Raw genomic sequence first — 20943 nt, 5'->3', positions numbered from 1 at the left:
CACAGTCCTTGATCAAGTGCATTGCAGGTACCAGGAATGATCACCAAGTAAATGCAACCTGACGTGGGCTCAGCCAACCCAGTTGTGGAAATGAATTGTTGATAGGAAATGTTCTTTTTTTAAACTTATTTTTAAAATTGAAGTATATTTGATTTACAATGTTGTGTTTCTGCTATATAGAGAAGTGATTCAGTTACAGATTATTTTTCATTTTCTTTTTCCATTATGGTTTATTATAGGATATTGAATATAGTTCCCTATGCTATACAGAAGGGCCTTACTATTTATTCATTCTATATATAATAGTTCACATCTCTTAATCCCAAACTTCCAATCCACCCCTTCCCTCATCCCCCATTTACCTCAGAAAGCAAGTGTTCCTTTAATACAGATATCAGGATGTAGTACTGTGGCCTCCATCCCAACGGCACCTCCACATTGTTACAGCTACTGAGCACATGCTTCTTGAGTTCCATTGTATATGTGTGTGTGTGTTTGTGTGAGTCACTCAGTCATGTCTGACTCTTTGAGACTCTGTGGACTGTAGCCCATCAGGCTCCTCTATCAATGGAATTCTCCAGGGAAGAATACTGGAGTGTTTGTCATTCCCATCTCTAGGGGATCTTCCCAACCCAGCGATCAAACCCAGGTCTCCTGGATTGCAGGCAGACTCTTTACTGTCTGGGCTGCCAGGGAGCCCTTGCTGTGACTGGATGGAATTGATGGGAAAGGTCTGAGGTTATGCAACTGCAGCTTTTTCTTTTCTCATGACCTAAAGAAAGACTCACTTTCTTCTCTCTAGTAGGAGAGTCAGTGGTTTTTCCTCTTTGCTTCTAGTGTTAGCTTTTGCTTTGTTGCCATCTTTTTGTAATCTTTTGGTTTCAAAATGTAAGATAATTTTGGAAGGAGTAACAAAGAGAAGTAATCAATTATAGCTTTCATCTCTCCTCTTCCAAATAAAGATATAGGGGCTTAAGGAATGCTTGGATTATTTTCTTTTTTTAAGAAGACTTCATAAGCTTGTTTGGACCATTAATGGTTTTAAGAGCAAGGATCCAGAGTTTGAATTAGCATGCCTTTGTTTGCTCTCTCCGTGACTGGATCAGTAATGTAACTACTACGTGTCTCTGTCTCCTCGTCTGTGGAAAGTTTCCACTATATAGAATTTGGTGAGATTTAATGAGTTAATATATACAAAACACTGAGAGCAGCATCTGAGTTTAGTAATTTCTCATGTTTTGTTGTTTGGTTGCTAAGTCGTGTCCGACTGTTTGCAGCCAAATAGACTGCAGCATGACAGACTCCTCTGTCCTCTACTGTGTCCCAGAGTTTGCTCACGTTAGTGTCCATTAAGCTGGTGATGCTATCTAACTATTTAATCCTCTGCTGCGCCCTTCTCCTTCTGCCTTCAGTCTTCAGGATCTTTTCCAATGAATCAGCTCTTTGCGTAGGTGGCCAAAGTATTGGAGTTTCAGCTTCAGCATCTGTCCTTCCAATGAATATTCAGTGTTGAACTCCTTTAGAATTGACTGGCTTGATCTCCTTGCAGTCCAAGGGACTTTCAAGAGTCTTCTCCAGCACCGCAGTTCAAAAGTGTCAATTCTTCAGCACTCGGCCTTCCTTATGGTCCAGCTCTCACATCTGTACGTGATTATTGGAAAAAAACATAGCTTTGACTATACAGATTTTTGTTGGCAAAATGATGTCTCTGCTTTTTAATACTCTGTCTAGGTGTGTCATAGCTTTCCTTCCAAGGAGCAAGCATTTTTAAATTTCATGGCTGCAGTCACTGTCCGCAGTGATTTTGGAATCCAAGAAAATAAAGTCTGTCACTGTTTCTACTTTTTCCTCATCTATTTGCCATGAAGTGATTGGACTTGATCTTAGTTTTTTGAATGTTGAATTTAAAGCCAGCTTTTTCACTCTCCTCTTTCACCCTCATCCAGAGGCTCTTTAGTTCCCATTGGCTTTCTGCCATTCATTTCAGTTCAGTCACTCAGTTGTGTCCGACTCTTTGCGACGCCATGAATTGCAGCACACCAGGCCTCCCTGTCCATCACCATCTCCTGGAGCTCACTCAAACTCATGTCCATCGAGTCGGTGATGCCATCCAGCCATCTCATCCTCTGTTGTCCTCTTCTCCTCCGGCCCCCAATCCATCCCAGCATCAGAGTCTTTTCCAGTGAGTCAACTCCTTGCATGAGGTGCCCAAAGTATTGGAGTTTCAGCTTTAGCATCAGTCCTTCCAAAGAACACCCAGGACTGATCTCCTTTAGAATGGTCTGGTTGGATCTCCTTGCACTCCAAGGGACTCTCAAGAGTCTTTTCCAACACCACAATTCTGCCATTAGAGTGGTATTATCTGCATATCTAAGTTTGTTGATATTTCTCTTGGTAATCTTGATTCTAGCTTGTGGCTCATCCAGCGTGGCATTTCGCATGATGTACTCTGTCTGCATAGACATTGAAGAATCAGTGTGGTAATATACAGCCTTGTCGTGCTCATTGGTTGGTTATTATTACTATTATTATTTGTTTTGCTTCTTCTGGACCTGTCAAGTCATTTTGCTTTCTAACCAAACATGTTTTTGAAGGAAGACAACCTAAAGATTGTCATTTTTTTTTCCAGTTAAAAAAATCTTAATGAATATGCTATGTGCTAGTGATTATATTAAGCATGCTTTTTAATTTTCTTTATCCTTTTCCTTTTACTATTAGTATGGTTATGTGTATGTTGTCTCTGTGTAACTTCTAAACAGTGAAATATGTTGTGTGAAAAGCAGTTAAGTTGGTTGAGACTGTGTAGAAAAATATAACAATTTAATTAAAAAATTTTTAGCTCATGGTGTTATTTGGGCATTTAAAATTTATTTTTGGTCCTTCTAGGTACTAGTTATGTGTTTGTTTTCTTCTCTCTGTCTCTCTTTTTTTATCTTCTTCTGCTCCTCCTTTTCCTCCTTCAGAATATCAGTTGTCTACACATATGATTTCACAAGGTTCAGTTTAAACTCGAGGAGAGAAACATCTCATGTACATCTGGAGGCTGGCAGAGAACATGCATTCTTAGGGCTGGAGTCTTAGCTGCTCTAGTGATGAGTGGGAGACCTGTCCCAGTGTGCTCTCTCATTTTAACTTCAGGGCATCCTCTCTGCTGGCTGGTAAGCTCTCCTTGTGACATGATGTCAGCTTCCAACCTGAGAAAAAAAACGCATGCTGATGACAGATGCATGCAGTAGGCAGGTACTAGGTACAGCAGGCAGAAATCTCAGATGGCCCCAGGACCCCCGCCCTGGAAACTGTGACCTTATGTCATTTCTGAAATGTGGTTATGTTGGGTGGCATGGTTGACTTTAAGAATGAGGTTTTCTTTGGTGGGTGTGTCCTAGTCAGCTGAGAATCTAGAAGGGACTCAATATGGTTTCAAGGAGAGAGAGGAATTCCACATGAGGAAGATTCTCCATTGCTGTACTGGACAATGGTGGGGCCACGTGGCCAGGAGTGTGGGTGGCATCTGGGAGCTGGGCGTGACCCCTGCTAACAGCCAGCAGAAAGTGCCCTCAGTCTTGTGACTGTAAGGACATGAGCTTGGCCAGCAATCTGGAAGTCATTCATTCCTCAAGCTCCAGAAAGGAAGGTAGCCTAGCAGAGACCTTGATTTTAGCCTTGTAAGGTGTTCAACAGAGAACCCTACAGCTGGACCCAGACTTCTGACCTACAGGACCACAAGCTACTAAATTGTTGTTTTAAGCCATCAAGTTCATAACAGTTTTGTGACATAGTCACAGAAAACCAACACGCAAGGGAAACCAGGCAAAAGAAGGTAGGTGTGTAATTGCAAAGGCATTGCCATTATTTAGAGAAAAATATAACACTTTTAAAATAACCCATAATAAATTCCTATGAAGAGCCCCCAGTTAAACATTTTAAAGCCAGTGAGCCACAGTAAATGCCAGACCCAAGAGCTGTAACTCTTCTGGGTTTCTCAAGGTGGTGCTTTTAGACTTTGGGAAGGGCGGAGGAATGATGAAGCTACACCCTTGCTAGATGTTTCTTGCGTGATGGTGACAATGTGCCGTCAAGGATGGTGGACGCTTTCCCGCCTTCCCTGTCATCCGCAGTGCTGGCTGAGCTTTCATGTGGCTTGGGGGGTCACTAACCCAGGGGCAAGAGGGGAGCTGGGGCACATGAATGAGGGCCACCTACTGGGGGTGATCCAGAGGGAGGTGCTGGGGGGCCGGGTGCACCCAGATCTTCTCAGGAGGGCCAGCCACCTCTCGGTTCTGGCTGGAGACCAGCATTCTGGGTCTATATCGCCCAGTCTTCCAGATGTCCAAGTGCAGCTGGGATTCCAAAGATTTATGGGAAATCTCCCCACATGTAAGTGTTAGCCGTCAGCTCAGATGTTAAAAGGTCACCGTGCCAGATGAAGCCCTCGGCAGCCCCTCCTCCAGCTTAGCCCAGAGGAGCCAGTCTGCGCGCAGCATGGAGCGTGAGCGCCAGGGGACAGTGGTTCTGTTCACTCGGTCACCGTGGTGTCCTCGTGTCAAGCCTCGGGGTGCACTATACATGCTTATGGAGTGGCTCGGAGGAGACAGCAGTGTGTTTGTATTTCTGTGGAACTTATCAAATGTGAGCTTACTTTGGTGAAACAAGTTTTAAAGATCTGATTGCTTTTTGTTTTAAATTGAAGTGTAGTTGACTTACAACGTAGTGTTAGTTTCAGGTGTAAGCAAAGTGATGCACACACACACACACACACACACAGATGAGCTGTATGTCCTTATCAGATTACTTTGTGTGGTTGTGCCAACAGTGTCCTTTGGGCCCAGCCAATCCCTCTCTTTAACTGCAGCTCCACTGAGGCCTCTTCTGGAAGTCATCGGCAGTGAGAGGCATTAGAGGAGGAACTGTGCACTCTGCTCCGTGTGGCTGGCCCCATCCCGGGTGCTTTGCCCTGGCTGTCTCCCTTCACCCCACCCCGACTTCTGAGATGGGTACTAGCAGTACCTCCCTCTCAGAGAAGGCAGTGGCACCCCACTCCAGTACTCTTGCCTGGAAAATCCCATGGATGGAGGAGCCTGGTAGGCTGCAGTCCATGGGGTCACTAAGAGTTGGACACGACTAAGCGACTTCACTTTCACTTTTCACTTTCATGCATTGGAAGAGGAAATGGCAACCCACTCCAGTGTTCTTACCTGGAGAATCTCAGGGACGGTGGAGCCTGATGTTGTCTAGGGGGTTGCACAGAGTTGGACACGACTAAAGCGACTTAGCAGTAGCAGCAGCAGCAGTACCTCCCTCTTAAAGATGCAGAGTGGGCTCAGAGAGGCACAGCCAGTTGCTCGCAGACCACGCAGCTGGTAGACAGTTGTCCTCGGTTTCCTCTGATGGCCTTCTCCTCGCTTGCTGCTCGGGGTGTGCTCTGGAGCCAGCAGCATCATCACCTCCTGGGAGCTTGGTAGAGATGCGGAGTCCATGGTCTCCATGAGAATCCTGTCTCAAACAGAATCTGCTTTTCTACCAAATAACTTGGCAATTTGTATGTATGGTAAAGTTTCAGGGCTCTAAACTTAGGTTATTCCTGAGCCACTTCTGTGGATTTGGTGAAATCTCTCTTTCACTTGAACTTATTACTCATCTTTTCCACTTAAACATTTTCACTTGAAAATAAAAAAATAACTGATAAATAACTAATAACATGATAACGTTACTCTAGTAAATAGCTATTAGTGTATTTGTTGTGATAGAATTAAGTTCAGTACAGACTGACATAATTTTTCATATATAGAAGTTGTGTTAATGTGTGTGCACTCTACATTCTCTCTCCATGTGTAGTGGTAAAATACCTATATTTTACATGTAAGCTGTACCTTGAATAAACACTGTAGTAAATTAATGATAAACTGTCCCTGTGGGCCACGAGTGGGAGTGTGTTCCAGCCGTGGTGCTTTGTAAATGCGGTCACCAAGTCTTCCCCTCCCATGGGCACACCCTTGAAGCGTCAAGCTCCTATCAGGTGGTGGGGCTGCCTCTCCATCCTTGGAGTCTGGGCCTGACCACGTGGTTTGCTTTGCCTGCTGCTACGGTAGCACGTGTGACACAGCAGAGACTCATGCAGGGGGACCCACACTCTTGCCATCCTCACCAACTTGGGATCTTGGTGTGACCCAAAGTAAATGTTTACTGATTAAGTCACAGAGGTTTGAGGTGGTTGGTTACACTGCGCAAACTCACTGATACGACAGTGCTCTAACATTCTGTTTGTAAAACAGTACTTTCCCATGTCTAATAGCAGATTGGAGTGAGAGAATCTGTTTTGATTCAGTCTTGCCCAGTTACTCTTCACTTGAAAACAAAATTTCAATATTAAATATATCGGGGAGAGCACTGAATACTAGTCTTTTTGTGTTCAATACATAGATTCATAAAAACAGGCCTCTCAATGTGAGTCTCTTATATTTGTAGGTTTTCTTTTTCTCCTCCACTGAGCAATAAAAATATCACACTTAGCTAAGCTCCCCGTTGCTTTGAAATAAGACTGTATCTCAAGCACTGTGGCATCTGCCATTAGTGGTACTTTGCAGGCATATACTCTTCTTTGGCAAAAGAAAAATATAATTGTATTTCCCATCACAATAAATCCCATGGAGAATTATAATAGTCTCTTAAAAATATAAATATTTACCAGTTACTGTTCCCTTGGAGAGGGTAAGTATTTTGTTATTTTTGAAAGAAGCCAACTTCTGTTCACTGGCAAACTTACTGAAAGTTAACCATTTTTTAAACTTCAGTGAAATGTCATTTATAAAGCATAACATTCACCAACTCAAAATGCATGATTCAGTGGTTTTTAGTATATACACAAAGTTATGGAACCATTTTTACAGTCTAACCTCAGAACATTTTCATCACCTCAAAGAGAAATCCCACCCCCTTGAGCGAGTGGTCCCCACCTTCCCTGCCCTTCCAGTCCTGTACAACCACTAACCTGCTCTCTGCATCTGTTCAGTTCAGTTCAGTTCAGTCCAGTCGCTCAGTTGTGTCCAACTCTTTGTGACTGCATGGACTGCAGCACTCCAGGCTTCCCTGTCCACCACCAACTCCCGGAGCCTACTAAAACTCATTTCCATCCAGTCGGTGATGCCATCCAACCATCTCATCCTCTGGTGTCTCCTTCTCCTCCTGCCTTCAATCTTTCCCAGCATCAGGGTCTTTTCCAATGAGTTAGTTCTTTGCATCAGATGGCCAAAGAATTGGAGTTTCAACTTCAACATTAGTCCTTTCGATGAATATTCAGGACTGATTTCCTTTAGGATGGACTGGTTGGATCCCCTTGCAGTTCTAGGGACTCTCAAGAGTCTTCTCCAACACCACAGTTCAGAAGCATCAATTCTTCGATGCTCAGCTTTCTTTTATAGGCCAACTCTCACATCCATATGTGACTACTGGAAAAACCATAGCTTTGAGTAGACAGACCTTTGTTGGCAGAGTCTTTGCTTTTTAATATGCTGTCTAGGCTGGTCATAACTTTTCTTCCAAGGAGAAAGCGTCTGTATCTGTGGATTTGCCTATTCTGGACATTTCATATACATGCAGTCATACAATATGTGGCCTTTGTGACTGGCTTCTTTCATTTAGTATAATATTTTTTTAAGGTGCATTCATGTTGTCACATGTATTTGTGTTGCATTCTTTTGATTGCTGAATAAAATTTATTGTATAGATATGCTATATTTTTAAAATCCATTTCTCAGTTCATGGATATTGAGATTATTTCAGCCTGTTGGCTATCTTGAATAATGCTACCATGAAAAAATACATCAAATTTTTTTGTATGGACATACATTTTCATTTCTCTTCAGAATTACTGGCCATATGGGGGAAGATCCCTGGAGAAGGGAATGGCTACTCGCTCCATTATTCTTGTCTGGAGAATCCCATAGACAGAGGAGCCTGATGGGCTACAGTCCATGGGACCCCAGTCCGTCAGTCATGACTGAGTGACTAACACACACACACACACACACACACACACACAGTAATTCTATGTTTAACAATTTGAGGAATGCCAGACTGTGTTCAAAAGTGACTGCAGCATTTTGTATCCCAGAAGCAATGTAGGAGGGTTCTGATTTCTCCAAGTTCTCATCAACACTTTTCTTAACCTGTTCTCTGATTAAAGTTATCCTAGTAGGTGTAAATAAGTATCTCATTGTGGTTTTAACTTAATTTTATATGATGGTTGAGCATTTCTTTATGTATTTGTGTATCTTTTTTGGAGAAATGTCTATTTATTTACTCATTTTTAAATTGGGTTATCTTTTATCATTAAATTATAATAGTTCTTAAAATATTCTGGATAGGTCTCCTATTAGATATGCAATTTGCAAAAATCTTTTTCCGTGTTGTGGGTTGTCTTCACCTTCTTGATGGTGACCTCTGAAGCACAGAAGTTTTTAATTTGATGATGTCCAACTTACCTATTTTTTTTTCTGTGTTGTTTGTACCTTTAGTATTGTTTCTATGAAACCATTGCCTAAATCCATGGTCACACAGACTTGTTTCTATGTTGTATTTACTCCTAAGAGTTTTGTGTTTTCGCTCTCATGTTTACGTCTGTGACGCAGTTTGCACTATTGTTTGTGTGTGTGGTGTGAGGTAGGAGCCACCTTCCTGGCTTCGCATGTGGATTTCTAGGTGTCCCAGCACTGTTTGTGGAATAGTGCTTTTCAGCAAATGTATTTTGTTACATCTTTTTTGTTATTATCTTTTTTACATTAAAAAATATTTTTGTTATTATCTTTTCCTCTTCAGTGGGCTTACATTCTTTGAAAAACAGCTTTTGTTTACACCAGCATTAATAGGATCTGGGATTTGGGGGCTTTTTATAACTATTTATTAGGTTTTCTTCTATGTTATAGAAAACTCTTTCTTCTTTTGAAAGACCAAATGCACACACAGAGACACATAAACACAGAGATTTGTAGAGGCTGATACACAGACACATGTGCTTACTCATCCATTCGGTCTCTTCTTTACCAAAGATCCCATTTACATCCTTCAGCACCTAGAGTAATAATACTTGGATGAAAAAGTTGGTAGCTTATGGCCTTGATTCACATATGAGTATAGCAGTTACAGAGGTTACAGAGGTCAGTTACAGAGGTTTGCCCATCATATCCCAGTAGCTAAATAGTTCATGACAAACTGTTTATACCTCTTCACCTCTATATAGTTAAGTATTTCAACATTGGGTTTCCCAAATGTTGTAATATCCTAGCCATGGACAGAAGTAGAAAGGCTTATGGAATAATGCATCAGTTTTATGTTGGATAGTTACTTAAGGAATTAGAAAAGAAAAGCAAAATGTGTCCAGCATTTAACTCTCTGGTTACAGAGACTTAAAGACTTGGGCATCAAGTGGTCTCTCAAAATGAAGAGCATGATATGGCTGAGTTATTAATCAATGAGCTTTTTTGGAACTGAGCTTGATTCATAGTCCCAGGAGGTAAACAGATTTAACTTCCCAGCCCTAGGCGGACCATTCAGTTATTCATCTGTTTACTGACAATGTCGGAAGTACCTAGTGTGTGATAGGCACTACCTTGGTGCTGGGTGTATACAGCTTGGTTCTAATCTTTTTTCTTTTTTTAAATGACATGGTTTTCATTTGTGGCTGTATTGGGTTGGCCAAAAAGTTTGATTGGGTTTTTCCATTCAATGTTACAGAAAAGCCTGAATGAACGTTTTGATGAACCTTTCTACCTGGGAGCTTACAGTAGGCATCTCCACAAATAGATGATGATCTTTGCAAAATCCCAGTTCAGATTTTACAGACATCATTTTCCATGTCTGGATTGCCAGTTTTTCTGCCTCTACTTTCTTTCCAGATGGAAGTGGACTTCCTCTTACTTCTGTGTACTTTTAACACCACCAGACCTGTGTCACTCCCCCACCCCACACAACATCTTGGGAAGATCTTGAAGCCTAAAGTCAATGTCAAGTCCAAAGTCTACATAACAACTTCTTAATGAAGACAATACAAAAATACACATAAAAAATATTGACAGTTTGTACACAGATGCAATTTCATTGTAAATCTTTCCTGTTCTGCACTGTTCTTCTTTGAAAGGTTTCTTAAAATTACTATCAGTTTTACCATCAATCAGGAAAAGATCATTGTATCTACTTCTAGAACATTTTGAATATCCTTGTTCAACTGCTGCTTAATTATTTTGGTAGGTCAAGAGGTGGAATTGGAGATCAGCAGCTTAATAAAGTATATAAACCCTGTAGGCTGAGTGTAGCAGTAACATTTCTGATTTGATGATTATGTGTTTTGTCATCTGTTTAGAAACTGTCACGAATTTATTAATGTCTCTTTCTGATGTGTTTTAAAGAATACTAGGGGTTTTGATTTTGAAGTGCAGAGATTTCCATGGAATGCAGAAGTCCTTTACATTGACTTTTCTCTGTTCTGTGTCGTTCCTTCACAGAGGACAGCGCTGTAATTGGACTAAGCGGAAATCACCTTTAGCCAGCCCCAAGCCATCTGGTATGTACTCTGCACATGGTGGGTAAGAGTTGATAGTTTTGTGGAGTTCTAGAACTTTCAGTCTGTAAAATGAATCCCTTCAGTCACACTGTTATCCCATCTGAAAGGCCTCTCATAACTGGTTCACAGATGTTTTCTTTGATGTTGTGGAACACTCATCACCTGGTATTTTCTAGATTCAAGTTTATTCATTCTACCAGCTTTGGATGCTTCGTTTTCTGCTAGATTTTCTTGCTGTCTGCGCTGACTATTGTGTACATTTAGTAAGCATCAGTGTGTTAGTCACTAAGTCGTGTCTGACTCTTTGTGACCCCATGGACTCTAGCCTGCGAGGCTCCTCAGTCCATGAGATTTCCCAGGCAAGAATACTGGAGTGGGTTGCCATTTCCTTCAGATATTATTATTAAAGTTAATGTTTTATGTAGTTCTTTCTGAGGAGAAATGTATGTGACTTGTTTTTAATCTTATGCACATTTTGTTTAAAAAGATTCTCACAGATGCGAACTCACTGTCAGCCTGAATCCACTCTCCGTTTTATGGGAGCTACCTATAAAGATGATGTAATTAACTCCTTCCAGTGTTTCTCTGAAGTTCTGTTTTACAAATCTTTAACAAAATGCTAAAATGGAAATCAGAAATATATATGCACAGTTCTTTTTATTTATAAATGATGAATTGCCCATGCTTTATTCAAGAGCCAGAGTCCTAATGAATGCTCTTTTACAACTCCTTTGGCCAATTGTTATTTTCTTCTTGGTGTTCTAAATAAAAAATTTGAACTATATGTCATTTCTTACTTCAAGGGACAAGAAGTAATTTTATAGTGATCACATGAAAAAAATAACCAGCAGATTTATATTTATGGTAAAGAATCTGCCTGCAATGTGGGAGACCTGGGTTCCATCCCTGGGTTGAGAGGATCCCCTGGAGAAGGGAATAGCTACCCACTCCAGTATTCTGGCCTGGAGAATTCCATGGACTGTATAGTGCATGGGGTTGCAAAGAGTCAGATACGACTGAGAGACTTTCACTTTCACTGATATCACATGTTCTTTGGGCTTCCGTTGTGGCTCAGTTGGTAAAGAATCTGCCTGCAATGGGGGAGACCTTGGTTTGATTCCTGGGTTGGGAAGATCCGCTGGAGAAGGGAAAGGCTACCCACTCCAGTGTTCTGGCCTGTAGAATCCCATGGACTATAGTGGATTCCAGGCTCTATGGACAGAGAAGCCTGGTGGGCTACAGTCCATGTGGTCTCAAAGAGTCAGACACAACTGAGTGACTTTCACATCACATCATGTCTATAAGTGAGCTCCAGGTCCCAAGCATTTAAAATCAGTATTATTTTCTTCTCCACGTTTAATGCCATGTCAGACATTCCATTATCTCCTGGCAGGGCCCATGGCTGATTTTCTTCCAGCCTTTCTGTGAGAGGAGGGAAGACTCATACTACCTGACAAGTTCTCCATACTACCATATCAGTACTTAACGATGACAGAAGAAGATCAAGAAAGTAGATTTATTATTGAATGTTCCTACTTATTTTTAGTCAAGTGCAGTATATTTTACTGTTCCCCGTGGATGATTCATAACCATGTCTCAGCAGGCAAACTCAAGTTGGGAATCTAAATAATTCACTAGAGACTTTTAGATCAGTGTGGACAGGATATCTACTTTTTGGTTTCTTTTTAATGTTTTTTTTTTTGACTATCTAGTTTCTCTGTACAATCACTGTATTATCCTTAAAAAATAAGTATTGTTCATCATCTGTTTTACATGGTCCCTATGAAGAATTAGGTATTTTGTGAAAAGAAAGACTTGATTTAAGAATAAAAAAAAATAACCTAGAGCTTAGAAGTTGTTTGTTCTATATTTTATGATTTCTTGTATATTAAGTGGTATAAATGCCACCCATTTGGTTTTACAGAATTTAGATGGCATTGAGGCTTCCCTTGTGGCTCAGGTGGTAAGAATCTGCCTGCAATGCAGGAGACCTGGGTTCAGTCCCTGGGTTGGGAAGATCCCCTGGAGAAGGGAATGGCAACCCATTCCAGTATTCTTGCCTGGAGAATCCCACAGACAGAGAAGTCTGGCGGGCTACAGTTCATGGGGGTCACAAAGAGTCGGACATGACTGAGTGACTGACACTTCAGACGGCATCGGGCCCCTGGACAACTAATGTAGAACGTGGGCTCCTCTTCCATCCCCACACCCGATAGGACCTGATTGAACCTGGCATCTCACTTGTCACTGGGGTTTTGATTGTCATCTTTGTGTTAGGCTTGCCTTTTCCCAGGGAGAAAATTCTGTGTGTTTCCTGACATCTTCTTCTAAAAGTAAAAGCATTTTACTCTAGCAACATTCAACTGTTGCTGCTAAGTCGCTTCAGTCGTGTCCGACTCTCTGTGACCCCAGAGACGACAGCCCACCAGGCTCCCCCGACCCTGGGATTCTCCAGGCAAGAATACTGGAGTGGGTTGCCATTTCCTTCTCCAATGCATTAAAGTGAAAAGTGAAAGTGAAGTCGCTCAGTCGTGTCCAACTCTTTGCGACCCCATGGACTGCAGCCCACCAGGCTCCTCCATCCATGGGATTTTCCAGACAAGAGTACTGGAGTGGGGTGCCATTGCCTTCTCCGATTCAATTGTTGGCTGCTTTAATAATGAATTTTTATCCTGAAGTGAAATCTGATACTTTTATAATGTCCTCCCATATTTAAAATTGGAAATATCTGGACCCTGGCATCTGAACTATTCTTGTTTCATCTTGAACACTGGCGTAATTTTGTCATGATTCCAACAGTGGGATGTACATATGTTCTAAGTGGGTTACTTTTTTTTAGGACTATTACATCCACAGTGGGTATTCAGAATATATTTTAATTCCTGTAATGGCAAAAGGTATATTTTATGTTTTTCTTATTTAAGTTACATTCAGCTTAGTTTTTCATCAGTGTTAAAATAGAAAGAATTTAAATAAACCAAATGAGATGAATTATCCTCACTCTTAAATTTCTAGCTTCAGAGTGAGTCTTCTTAAAGAAGAATTTATTAGTTTGGTCAAACCAAAAGCCATGTGTTCAAGTTTCATGAAAGAAAACAAACCTTGGTACCTACTGACCTGTTTTGTTTGCATTTCAAAGATATACTATTTGCGAGGCAAAACTCACCTAGTTTTGGGGGTTGCTTTCTTCCTTTGGAGTGACTTGAAATTGTTTTTATTAAATATTGGTTATGTTCAGAATTTATACTATCAGTGTCATGTATGAAGCTCACCAAACTTTATGCTGACTTTATTTTTACTTCTACTTTGAGCCTTACACACTACCCTCACCTTGTTCACACCTGGAGAAAAATATGTTGTGCCAAGTTATTAGCATCTTTATTCTAGGGCTGCTGCATTGCTCTATAGGAACAAAGAGGCTTCTTTCTTGTTGTTTAACAAGCAAGTGATGAGTGCAGCTATTTTAAATACTAAAGTGTTACGGAAACTTATCCGAGGTACGGAAACAAGGATCCGTTACACATTTTCTTGGAGCCTATTCACACATCATGAAAGTCTTGGCTTGGGTGCCCCTGAGCAGACTTGAGATGGGATTTCTGCAGGAGTCTTTTATTAGGGCAGCATTCCCAGGGGGATGAGGGAGTGGGGAAGGGAAGGGAGAAGGGAGCCAGACAGGGGAAGGTGTGGGCAGTGTCTCTGCCTCGACCCAATACCTGGAGGAGCTCTGGAGCACAACTGCTCCAGGAATCTGCTCCTTCTGCTCTAGCGAGGGAGCTGGCCTTCCCATCTCTGCCTCAGACACCGACTGTGGGCTGGTGGGAGAGGGGCTGCAAACCAGGGAGCACTTGACTCTGTATCTGCAGGTAAAGCAGCTCTGGAAGTTGAAGAGTGCTTCTCTTAAGAAATGTGCAGTTGCCATCTTTAGAAGCAAAACACAAAAGCTGGAAGGTGGGCACACAGGACAATTAAAAGGTACCAGTGGTATCTGGACAGACACTGGAGTATCTCCTCTACCTAGTCACATGTTGTCTCACCTACTTCCTCACTTATCTGGGCATATTCTTCATCCCTTAGGCCATTTCCTGGTGTCAGTTACATTCATTTTCTTGCTTCGAGTTGGTCATGAGCTACTGCTTCAAACAGCAGAATCCCAGACTACTGAAGGTAGTCTTCAGTAAATAGAGCTGCTACATGTATTAGAGTTAGAAGAAAATAAAAATCCATAATTTCAAAGCTTTCCTTAGATGGGTGTCTTCATGGATAACAATTTCAGTGCTCTGATAAAAGAGGCAGGGGTATTCTGTGACTATATTGTTGGCATTTATTCTTGCTAGAAACATTTCCAAGCATACATGTTAACACGATGATTTCTCATTCTCATCTATTTTAACCATCCTTATAAATTTTATACTTTAGCTTTTGCCTTTAAAAGTATTTTCTTAAACCTTTTATGAAAATATATGGTGTTTCTGAACTGAATTGAAGTGATGGTATTTCCTTTTAGTCAGTTAAGTTGCTTAGTTGTATCCAACTCTCTGTGACCCCATGGACTGCAGCACGCCAGGCTTCCCTGTCCATCACCAACTCCCAAAGCTTGCTCAAACTCATGTCCAGCCAGTCGGTGATGCCATCCAACCATCTCATCCTCTGTTGTCCCCTTCTCCTCCTGCCTTCAATCTTTCCCAGCATCAGGGTCTTTTCCAGTGAGTCAGTTCTTCGCATCAGATGGTCAAAGTATTAGAGTGTCAGCTTCAGCATCAGTCCCTCCAATGAATATTCAGGACTGATTTCCTTTAGGATGGACTGGTTGGATCTCTTTGCTGTCCAAAGAACTCTCAAGAATCTTCTCCAACACCACAGTTCAAAAGCATCAGTTCTTTGGCACTCAGCTTTCTTTATGGTCCAACTCTCACATCCATACATGACTACTAGAAAAACCATAGTTTGACTAGACTCACCTTTGTTGGCAAGTAATGTCTTTGCTTTTTAATATGCTGTCTAGGTTGGTCATAACTTTTCTTCCAAGGAGCAAGTGTCTTTTAATTTCACGGCTGCAGTCACTATCTGCAGTGATTTTGGAGCCCAAAAAAACAAAGTCTCTCACTGTTTCCATTGTTTCCCCTCTATTTGCCATGAAGTGATGGGTGTTTCTTTCCCTGGGCACTTTCAACTCAGTATAGCACAAAAATGTGGCCTAGTAGAAACAGCATGTGAATAGCAAGGCATTTCTCTTTAGCCTCATTTAAAATTAAAAAAAAAAAAAAAAGGTTGTGATAACAGGCTGAATTGGAGGCTGGGAAGTCTAAGATCATACTTGAAATTAATTTAAATAATGTGTTTAGCCTAGCATATCCTAATTATTATCATTTCAACATTCAATACTATTAATTATATTTTGCTTTTTAATTTTTTATTGGGTGTAAATTCGATACAACAAATCTCAATTCAAACTAGCCATATTTCAAGTGCTCAAAACCACTTTGGCCAATGGCACTGTATTGGACAGTGCAACTTCAGAATGTTATAGAAAAGCTCTGATAAGAGGCTTCTTTCCTTTGAGACAAAACTTTTTGTCAGCAGTCTGAATCTTCCAGCTTGGTAACCCCATTCAATAAAGCAATGAGGTGGCATTGTTGTCCAAAGAAAGTGAGCTGATCTGTCTTTGATGAGCTATTGTCACTTCCATTTGGTACTTAATGCCCTGTAGGCATGAATTATGATGAAAATGATTGGGTTTGACAGCTAAGATATCAACGATAACCTTCAGGAGTGCAGTTACTTTTTGAAAGACCCCGGGTCTTGATTGAAGGGGAGACTGTGTAGAAATTTTAAAGAGGAGAGGAAGGCATCTTAGGAAATGAAAAAAATTATGTATATGTATATAATGTGTGTTGGCAGAGAAGAGTGTAGATAAGTTTGAGTACTGGCATGTTATCTGACAAGGCTGAATACTAACTGCACAGTAAGAAAGGTAGTTAGTGTCTAGACTGATGCCAGTTTTGAAAACCTAGATTGTGCAGAGTATGAAGTGGGATATCATCATGGCTTAGTTTACACACTAGGCTCTGTTTTTGGAATCCCTCCAAAATGTAGTGACTTGAAACAACAGAAGCCCCCTCATCACCTCACATTTCCTGTGAGTCAGGGGTTCTGGAAGGGCTTCATTGTGCCCTTCTGGCTTAGAGGACCTTTCAGGTAGCTGCATTCAGACAGTAACTGAAGCTGCAAGAGCAGGAGGCTGGAGCAGCTGGAGGCTGGCTGGGTTTCCCCGCCACAGGCTCAGGATGTCTCCGTGGCTCTCTTCATGGGTAACCATGGGCTTCCTCATGGTCTGCTGGCTCTAGGGCAGCTGGTGCTTCCATGGGCCCTGTGATTATTCCCCCTGACAAGTGACAGGCACCTCTGCTCGGGAAGGCTCCTTGGAAATAATGCTGCATCATTTCCATCACATGACTTTGTTACTGGGGAGTCACGAGCCAGTCCAGTTTCAAGGGGAGGAGACATAAATGCCCACTTCTCAGTGGGAGGGTGCTAAAGTCGCCTGGTGTGGAGAGAGTGTTGGAAGAACTGTCCCAGAACCCCTTCCCAGCACCACTGCTGTCTGCATCTTGCCCCCGGGCCATGCCCTGGGAGTGTTGTAGCGTGAGCTCACCATTCATTCCTGGGTCCACTTCCACACGGGCACTGTCTCTCCTTTCCTCACCTGGGGAGCTAGACTGAGCAGCCCTTAAGGACAGCTGAAGCCTTCAGTTCCGGCAGTGAATGGCCAGCCCTGGCCTTCCGTCCCCCTTTCAATATCTTTACTTGCCTTTACTGGTAGAGGCTCCCGCTAGCGTGGGCATGCCCCAGCCTCACATTCTCCTCGCATTCTTGATTTGTGGAATAACTGAGGGGTAAGAGAAACAGCAAACACAAAGGAAAGAAGAATCTTCTAACCCTTTACTTCACCCCTCTACCACGTAGGGATATCTTCTTCGTACGAAAGGATTTTCACCCTTGGCTAACGGCAGGGCTCTTCTCTCCCTTCTTCCGTTTCTAGGGTGGCTCTCTATTGCTCTGTTTTTGGTTTCCATGAACATCTGGGCTTACTTCCCGAGGTGATTAGAAGGAAGGAGGAAGGATATGAGACCAGCACATAACTTGTGTAAGAGAGCTTTCCTAAATATTCTGCCAGCATTCTGCCACATCCTGTTCTCCCTGGTTTTCATAGGAAGGTCTCCATTCTTTGCCAGAATCTCAAATTTATCTGAATACCAGCCTTGAAACTAGGTGTGTGATGAGCTTTCCTGTACTTTCCTAGCCTTCCTTCCTCTTGTTAAATCACAGCCTTTAACTAGAAAATATTAAAATGCCAACAGCAGAAGAGTTTAGAGGTATTAAATTCTGCAACTTAATTACTGTGAACTACATTAAAAAGAAGACTTGATGGATAGAGAAATGGATAAAGATCTAGGTATTCAAAAAGGCTAGTTGGTAGGAATATGGTTGCTCACCGGGAAAAAAAATCTTTCAATTTTTCTTTATTTTTAAAATAAAATACTAGAGAAGAAAAGCATAAACCATAAAATTATAGTGTGATACATTTGGGAAAATAATGTCCATTTTCTACTTTAGCAGTTGCTGAAGTCTTATCCTGTTTTTCAGTCCAAATAAAATTTCAGAAATTTTTGTCCTTAGCAAAGTTATTTATCCTGACTTGTTTCCCAAAAGATTTGAAGAAACTGAAAAAGATCTAACAGTCCAGTATTTTTTAGTTTGACTAGGATTTTCACATATAGCTTTTTAATATGCTATTATTGAAGTTCTTAAGACATTAAAATTGCTTTTGCGTGACATTTCCCAAGAGCCCTTGTACAATCCTGACAGCAGGAACTTCTTATTCCAAAGACAGAGTTTCTTGTCCCCATATATGGTCCCACACTCCCCTATCTTGAGTTGGGTAGCCTGAATCTTTTCCAGGTTTGAAACATTTTTTCCCTGCTACAGTGAGAAGGTTTGCTTTGTTTGGTTTGTTTCTGTAAAAAAGAAAGAAAAAATAAAGCCAATTTAGCTCCCTGACCCTTTTAATTTTTTTGATTTGTCAATAATCAAAAAGCCAGTAGAAGTTGTTGCATTTGCAAAGTCTTTGCTTACTCTTCTGAAATGAACAAAAGAGCAGGCTTCGTGATTTCATTGTCCTCAGTTGGGGAAGGGCAGCTTGCTGAGGACTGAGGACTAAAATAAACCCTCCCAGGAAAGGGAACCAGCCAGTGACCTTGGGTCGTGACCACCTTGCAGATCAACTGCTCCCTTCCTTGCTGTTTTTTGTGGCTTCTGGCGGGGCATCAAGTGTCACAAATGCAGAAGAGAGCAGTCTGAGGAGGACTCCAGTGCCTTTGCGGGCAAAAGTGCTGACGTGATCTCCTAATCCCTGTATGGCCGCAGGCTTTCACAGCGGGCAGGCAGGGAGCGGAGAGAAGGCACTCCTCTACAAAAGAGAAGCGGCAAGAAACTGATGCCGTGGCGGTGACTTTTACACCCCTCAAGGAATAATAGAGCAGTCTGGAATTTGGAGACATGCGTGCAGATGTTAGTAGCCCTTACTGATCCAAAAGAGAAATAAAAGTCACACCTACTGCTCGAAGCAATTAGAAGTGTATTGGAAAACTGGAGGGTGCTCCTGGTGACTGATAATTTCTTACCTGGTTCTCTGCCTTTTGGTGTGGGAGGAAGAAGGTGAGCTCTGAAGCCTGCGGCTTGGTTTTCCCATCTGGAAAATGAGCACAGTGTCACCAATTTCATTGGGTTTCGGGTCTTTACAAGGAGGTGGGGGATATGCGGGACCTATCTTCTATAGGTAGTATCTTCCTTCCCATTTTTCTCTCCATGGATATTTGTGAGCTTCCAAACTACTTTCTTCTGTGTGACGTTTCCCACGAGCCCTTGAGTCGTCATGAAAGCAGGAACTGCTTATTCCAAAGAGAGGATTTCTTGTCTCCCCATATTTTCTGTTTTGACCTGGGCATCCTGAACCTTTTCCAGACCTGAAACATGGGTCTACCCACCTCCCCCCACAATGGAAGTGTTCACTTTGATCTGTTTCTGTAAAAGGGAGAAAAAAATAAATAAACCCCACTCAGCTCCCTGGCACTAGAGATGTTAACTCTTCTCCTTTTGCTCCTCAGAAACCCTCTGCTCTTTCTTCTGTACGAAAGTAAAGGAAGGAAGGATCTGCACCTTGAGGAGCTTCGGGTACTACTCTGTCCTTCCGTTAAGGACTTTCTCCTGCCTAACGGGGCCCACCCTCTCTGCCTTTAGAACCTGTGGCTTCTGGTACAGGTGCTGCTGTTAGGATGACCATCCCTGGATTGAATCCCTCTTCCTGTAGTCATGCCGTCTCTGCTTCTCCTCTGCACACATCTGCTGGCACCTTTGCCTCTCCTGGGGCTTATTTCTGCCGTTCCCACAGCTTCAGTCCTATCTAAAAACCTGCCCTGCTTTGCCTGCCTTGTCTTTCTTCTTCCTTCTGCCTTTTTCACAAAAATTGAAGTGAAATTCATATGACAAAAATCACCCATTTAAAAGTGAGCAATTCAGTGTCATTTAGCACATTCATAAACTTGTACAACCACCACTTCTTTCGAGTTCTAAAACATTTTCATCACCACCAGAGAAGCCCCCATACTCATAAAGCAGGTGCTTTCCCCACTTCCCCTTTCCCAATCCCTGGCAATGTATCTATGAATTTGCCTATTTTGGATATTTCATGTAAATGGAATCACATATTCTGTGACCTTTCAGTTCAGTTCAGTCGCTCAGTCAGGTCCGACTCTTTGCAACCCCACGGGCTGCAGCACGCCAGGCTTTCCTGTCCATCACCAACTCCCAGATCTTACTCAAACTCATGTCCATTGAGCTGGTGGTGCCATCCTACCGTCTCATCCTCTGTCGTCCCCTTCTCCTCCTGCCTTCAATCTTTCCCAGTATATTATTTTTAAGAGTCGTCGATGTTGTAGCGTGGATGAGTATTTCATCCCTTTTTATAGTTGAATACAATGTCCATTGTCTGCATATACCAGTTTGTTTATCCGTCCGTCCATTAGTGGACAGTTGTGGTGTTTTCGTCTTTTGGCTGTTGTGAATCGTGCTGCTATGAACATCTGTATACATGTATTTGAGCCTTTTCCCGTTGTTCTGGGATATACCTAGGAATGGAACTGCTGGGTCGTATACTAACTCTGTGTTTAACTTTTGGGGGTGGGGTGGAACAGCGCTGGGTCTTCTTTACAGCCATGAGAGCTTCACGAGGCATCACGCAGGCGCTCTAGTTGCGGTCTCAGCTGCCCTGCGGCATGTGGGGCCTTAGTTCCCAACCAGGGATCAGACCCACGCCCCCTGCAGTGGAAGGT

The 20943-nt window shown here is 42.2% G+C and overlaps 1 protein-coding gene across 7 annotated transcripts in view; it reads left to right on the top strand.

Moving 5' to 3' along the window:
• Positions 1 to 20943, top strand: part of PLCB4 (phospholipase C, beta 4) — a 488269-nt gene that overhangs the window by 172186 nt on the left and 295140 nt on the right. For all 7 annotated transcript variants that reach the window (XM_010834225.1, XM_010834226.1, XM_010834231.1 and 4 more), the window contains one exon: positions 10497 to 10555. The gene's annotated coding sequence lies outside the window, so the exon portion shown is untranslated. The remainder of the gene's footprint in view (positions 1 to 10496; positions 10556 to 20943) is intronic.

The sequence above is a fragment of the Bison bison genome, unplaced genomic scaffold (genome assembly GCF_000754665.1).
Source record: "Bison bison bison isolate TAMUID 2011002044 unplaced genomic scaffold, Bison_UMD1.0 scf7180017864030, whole genome shotgun sequence".
In the NCBI taxonomy this organism is placed as follows: domain Eukaryota; kingdom Metazoa; phylum Chordata; class Mammalia; order Artiodactyla; family Bovidae; genus Bison; species Bison bison.
The sequence above is the reverse complement of the archived record's forward strand: the minus strand, read 5'-3'. Positions and strand labels throughout refer to the sequence as shown.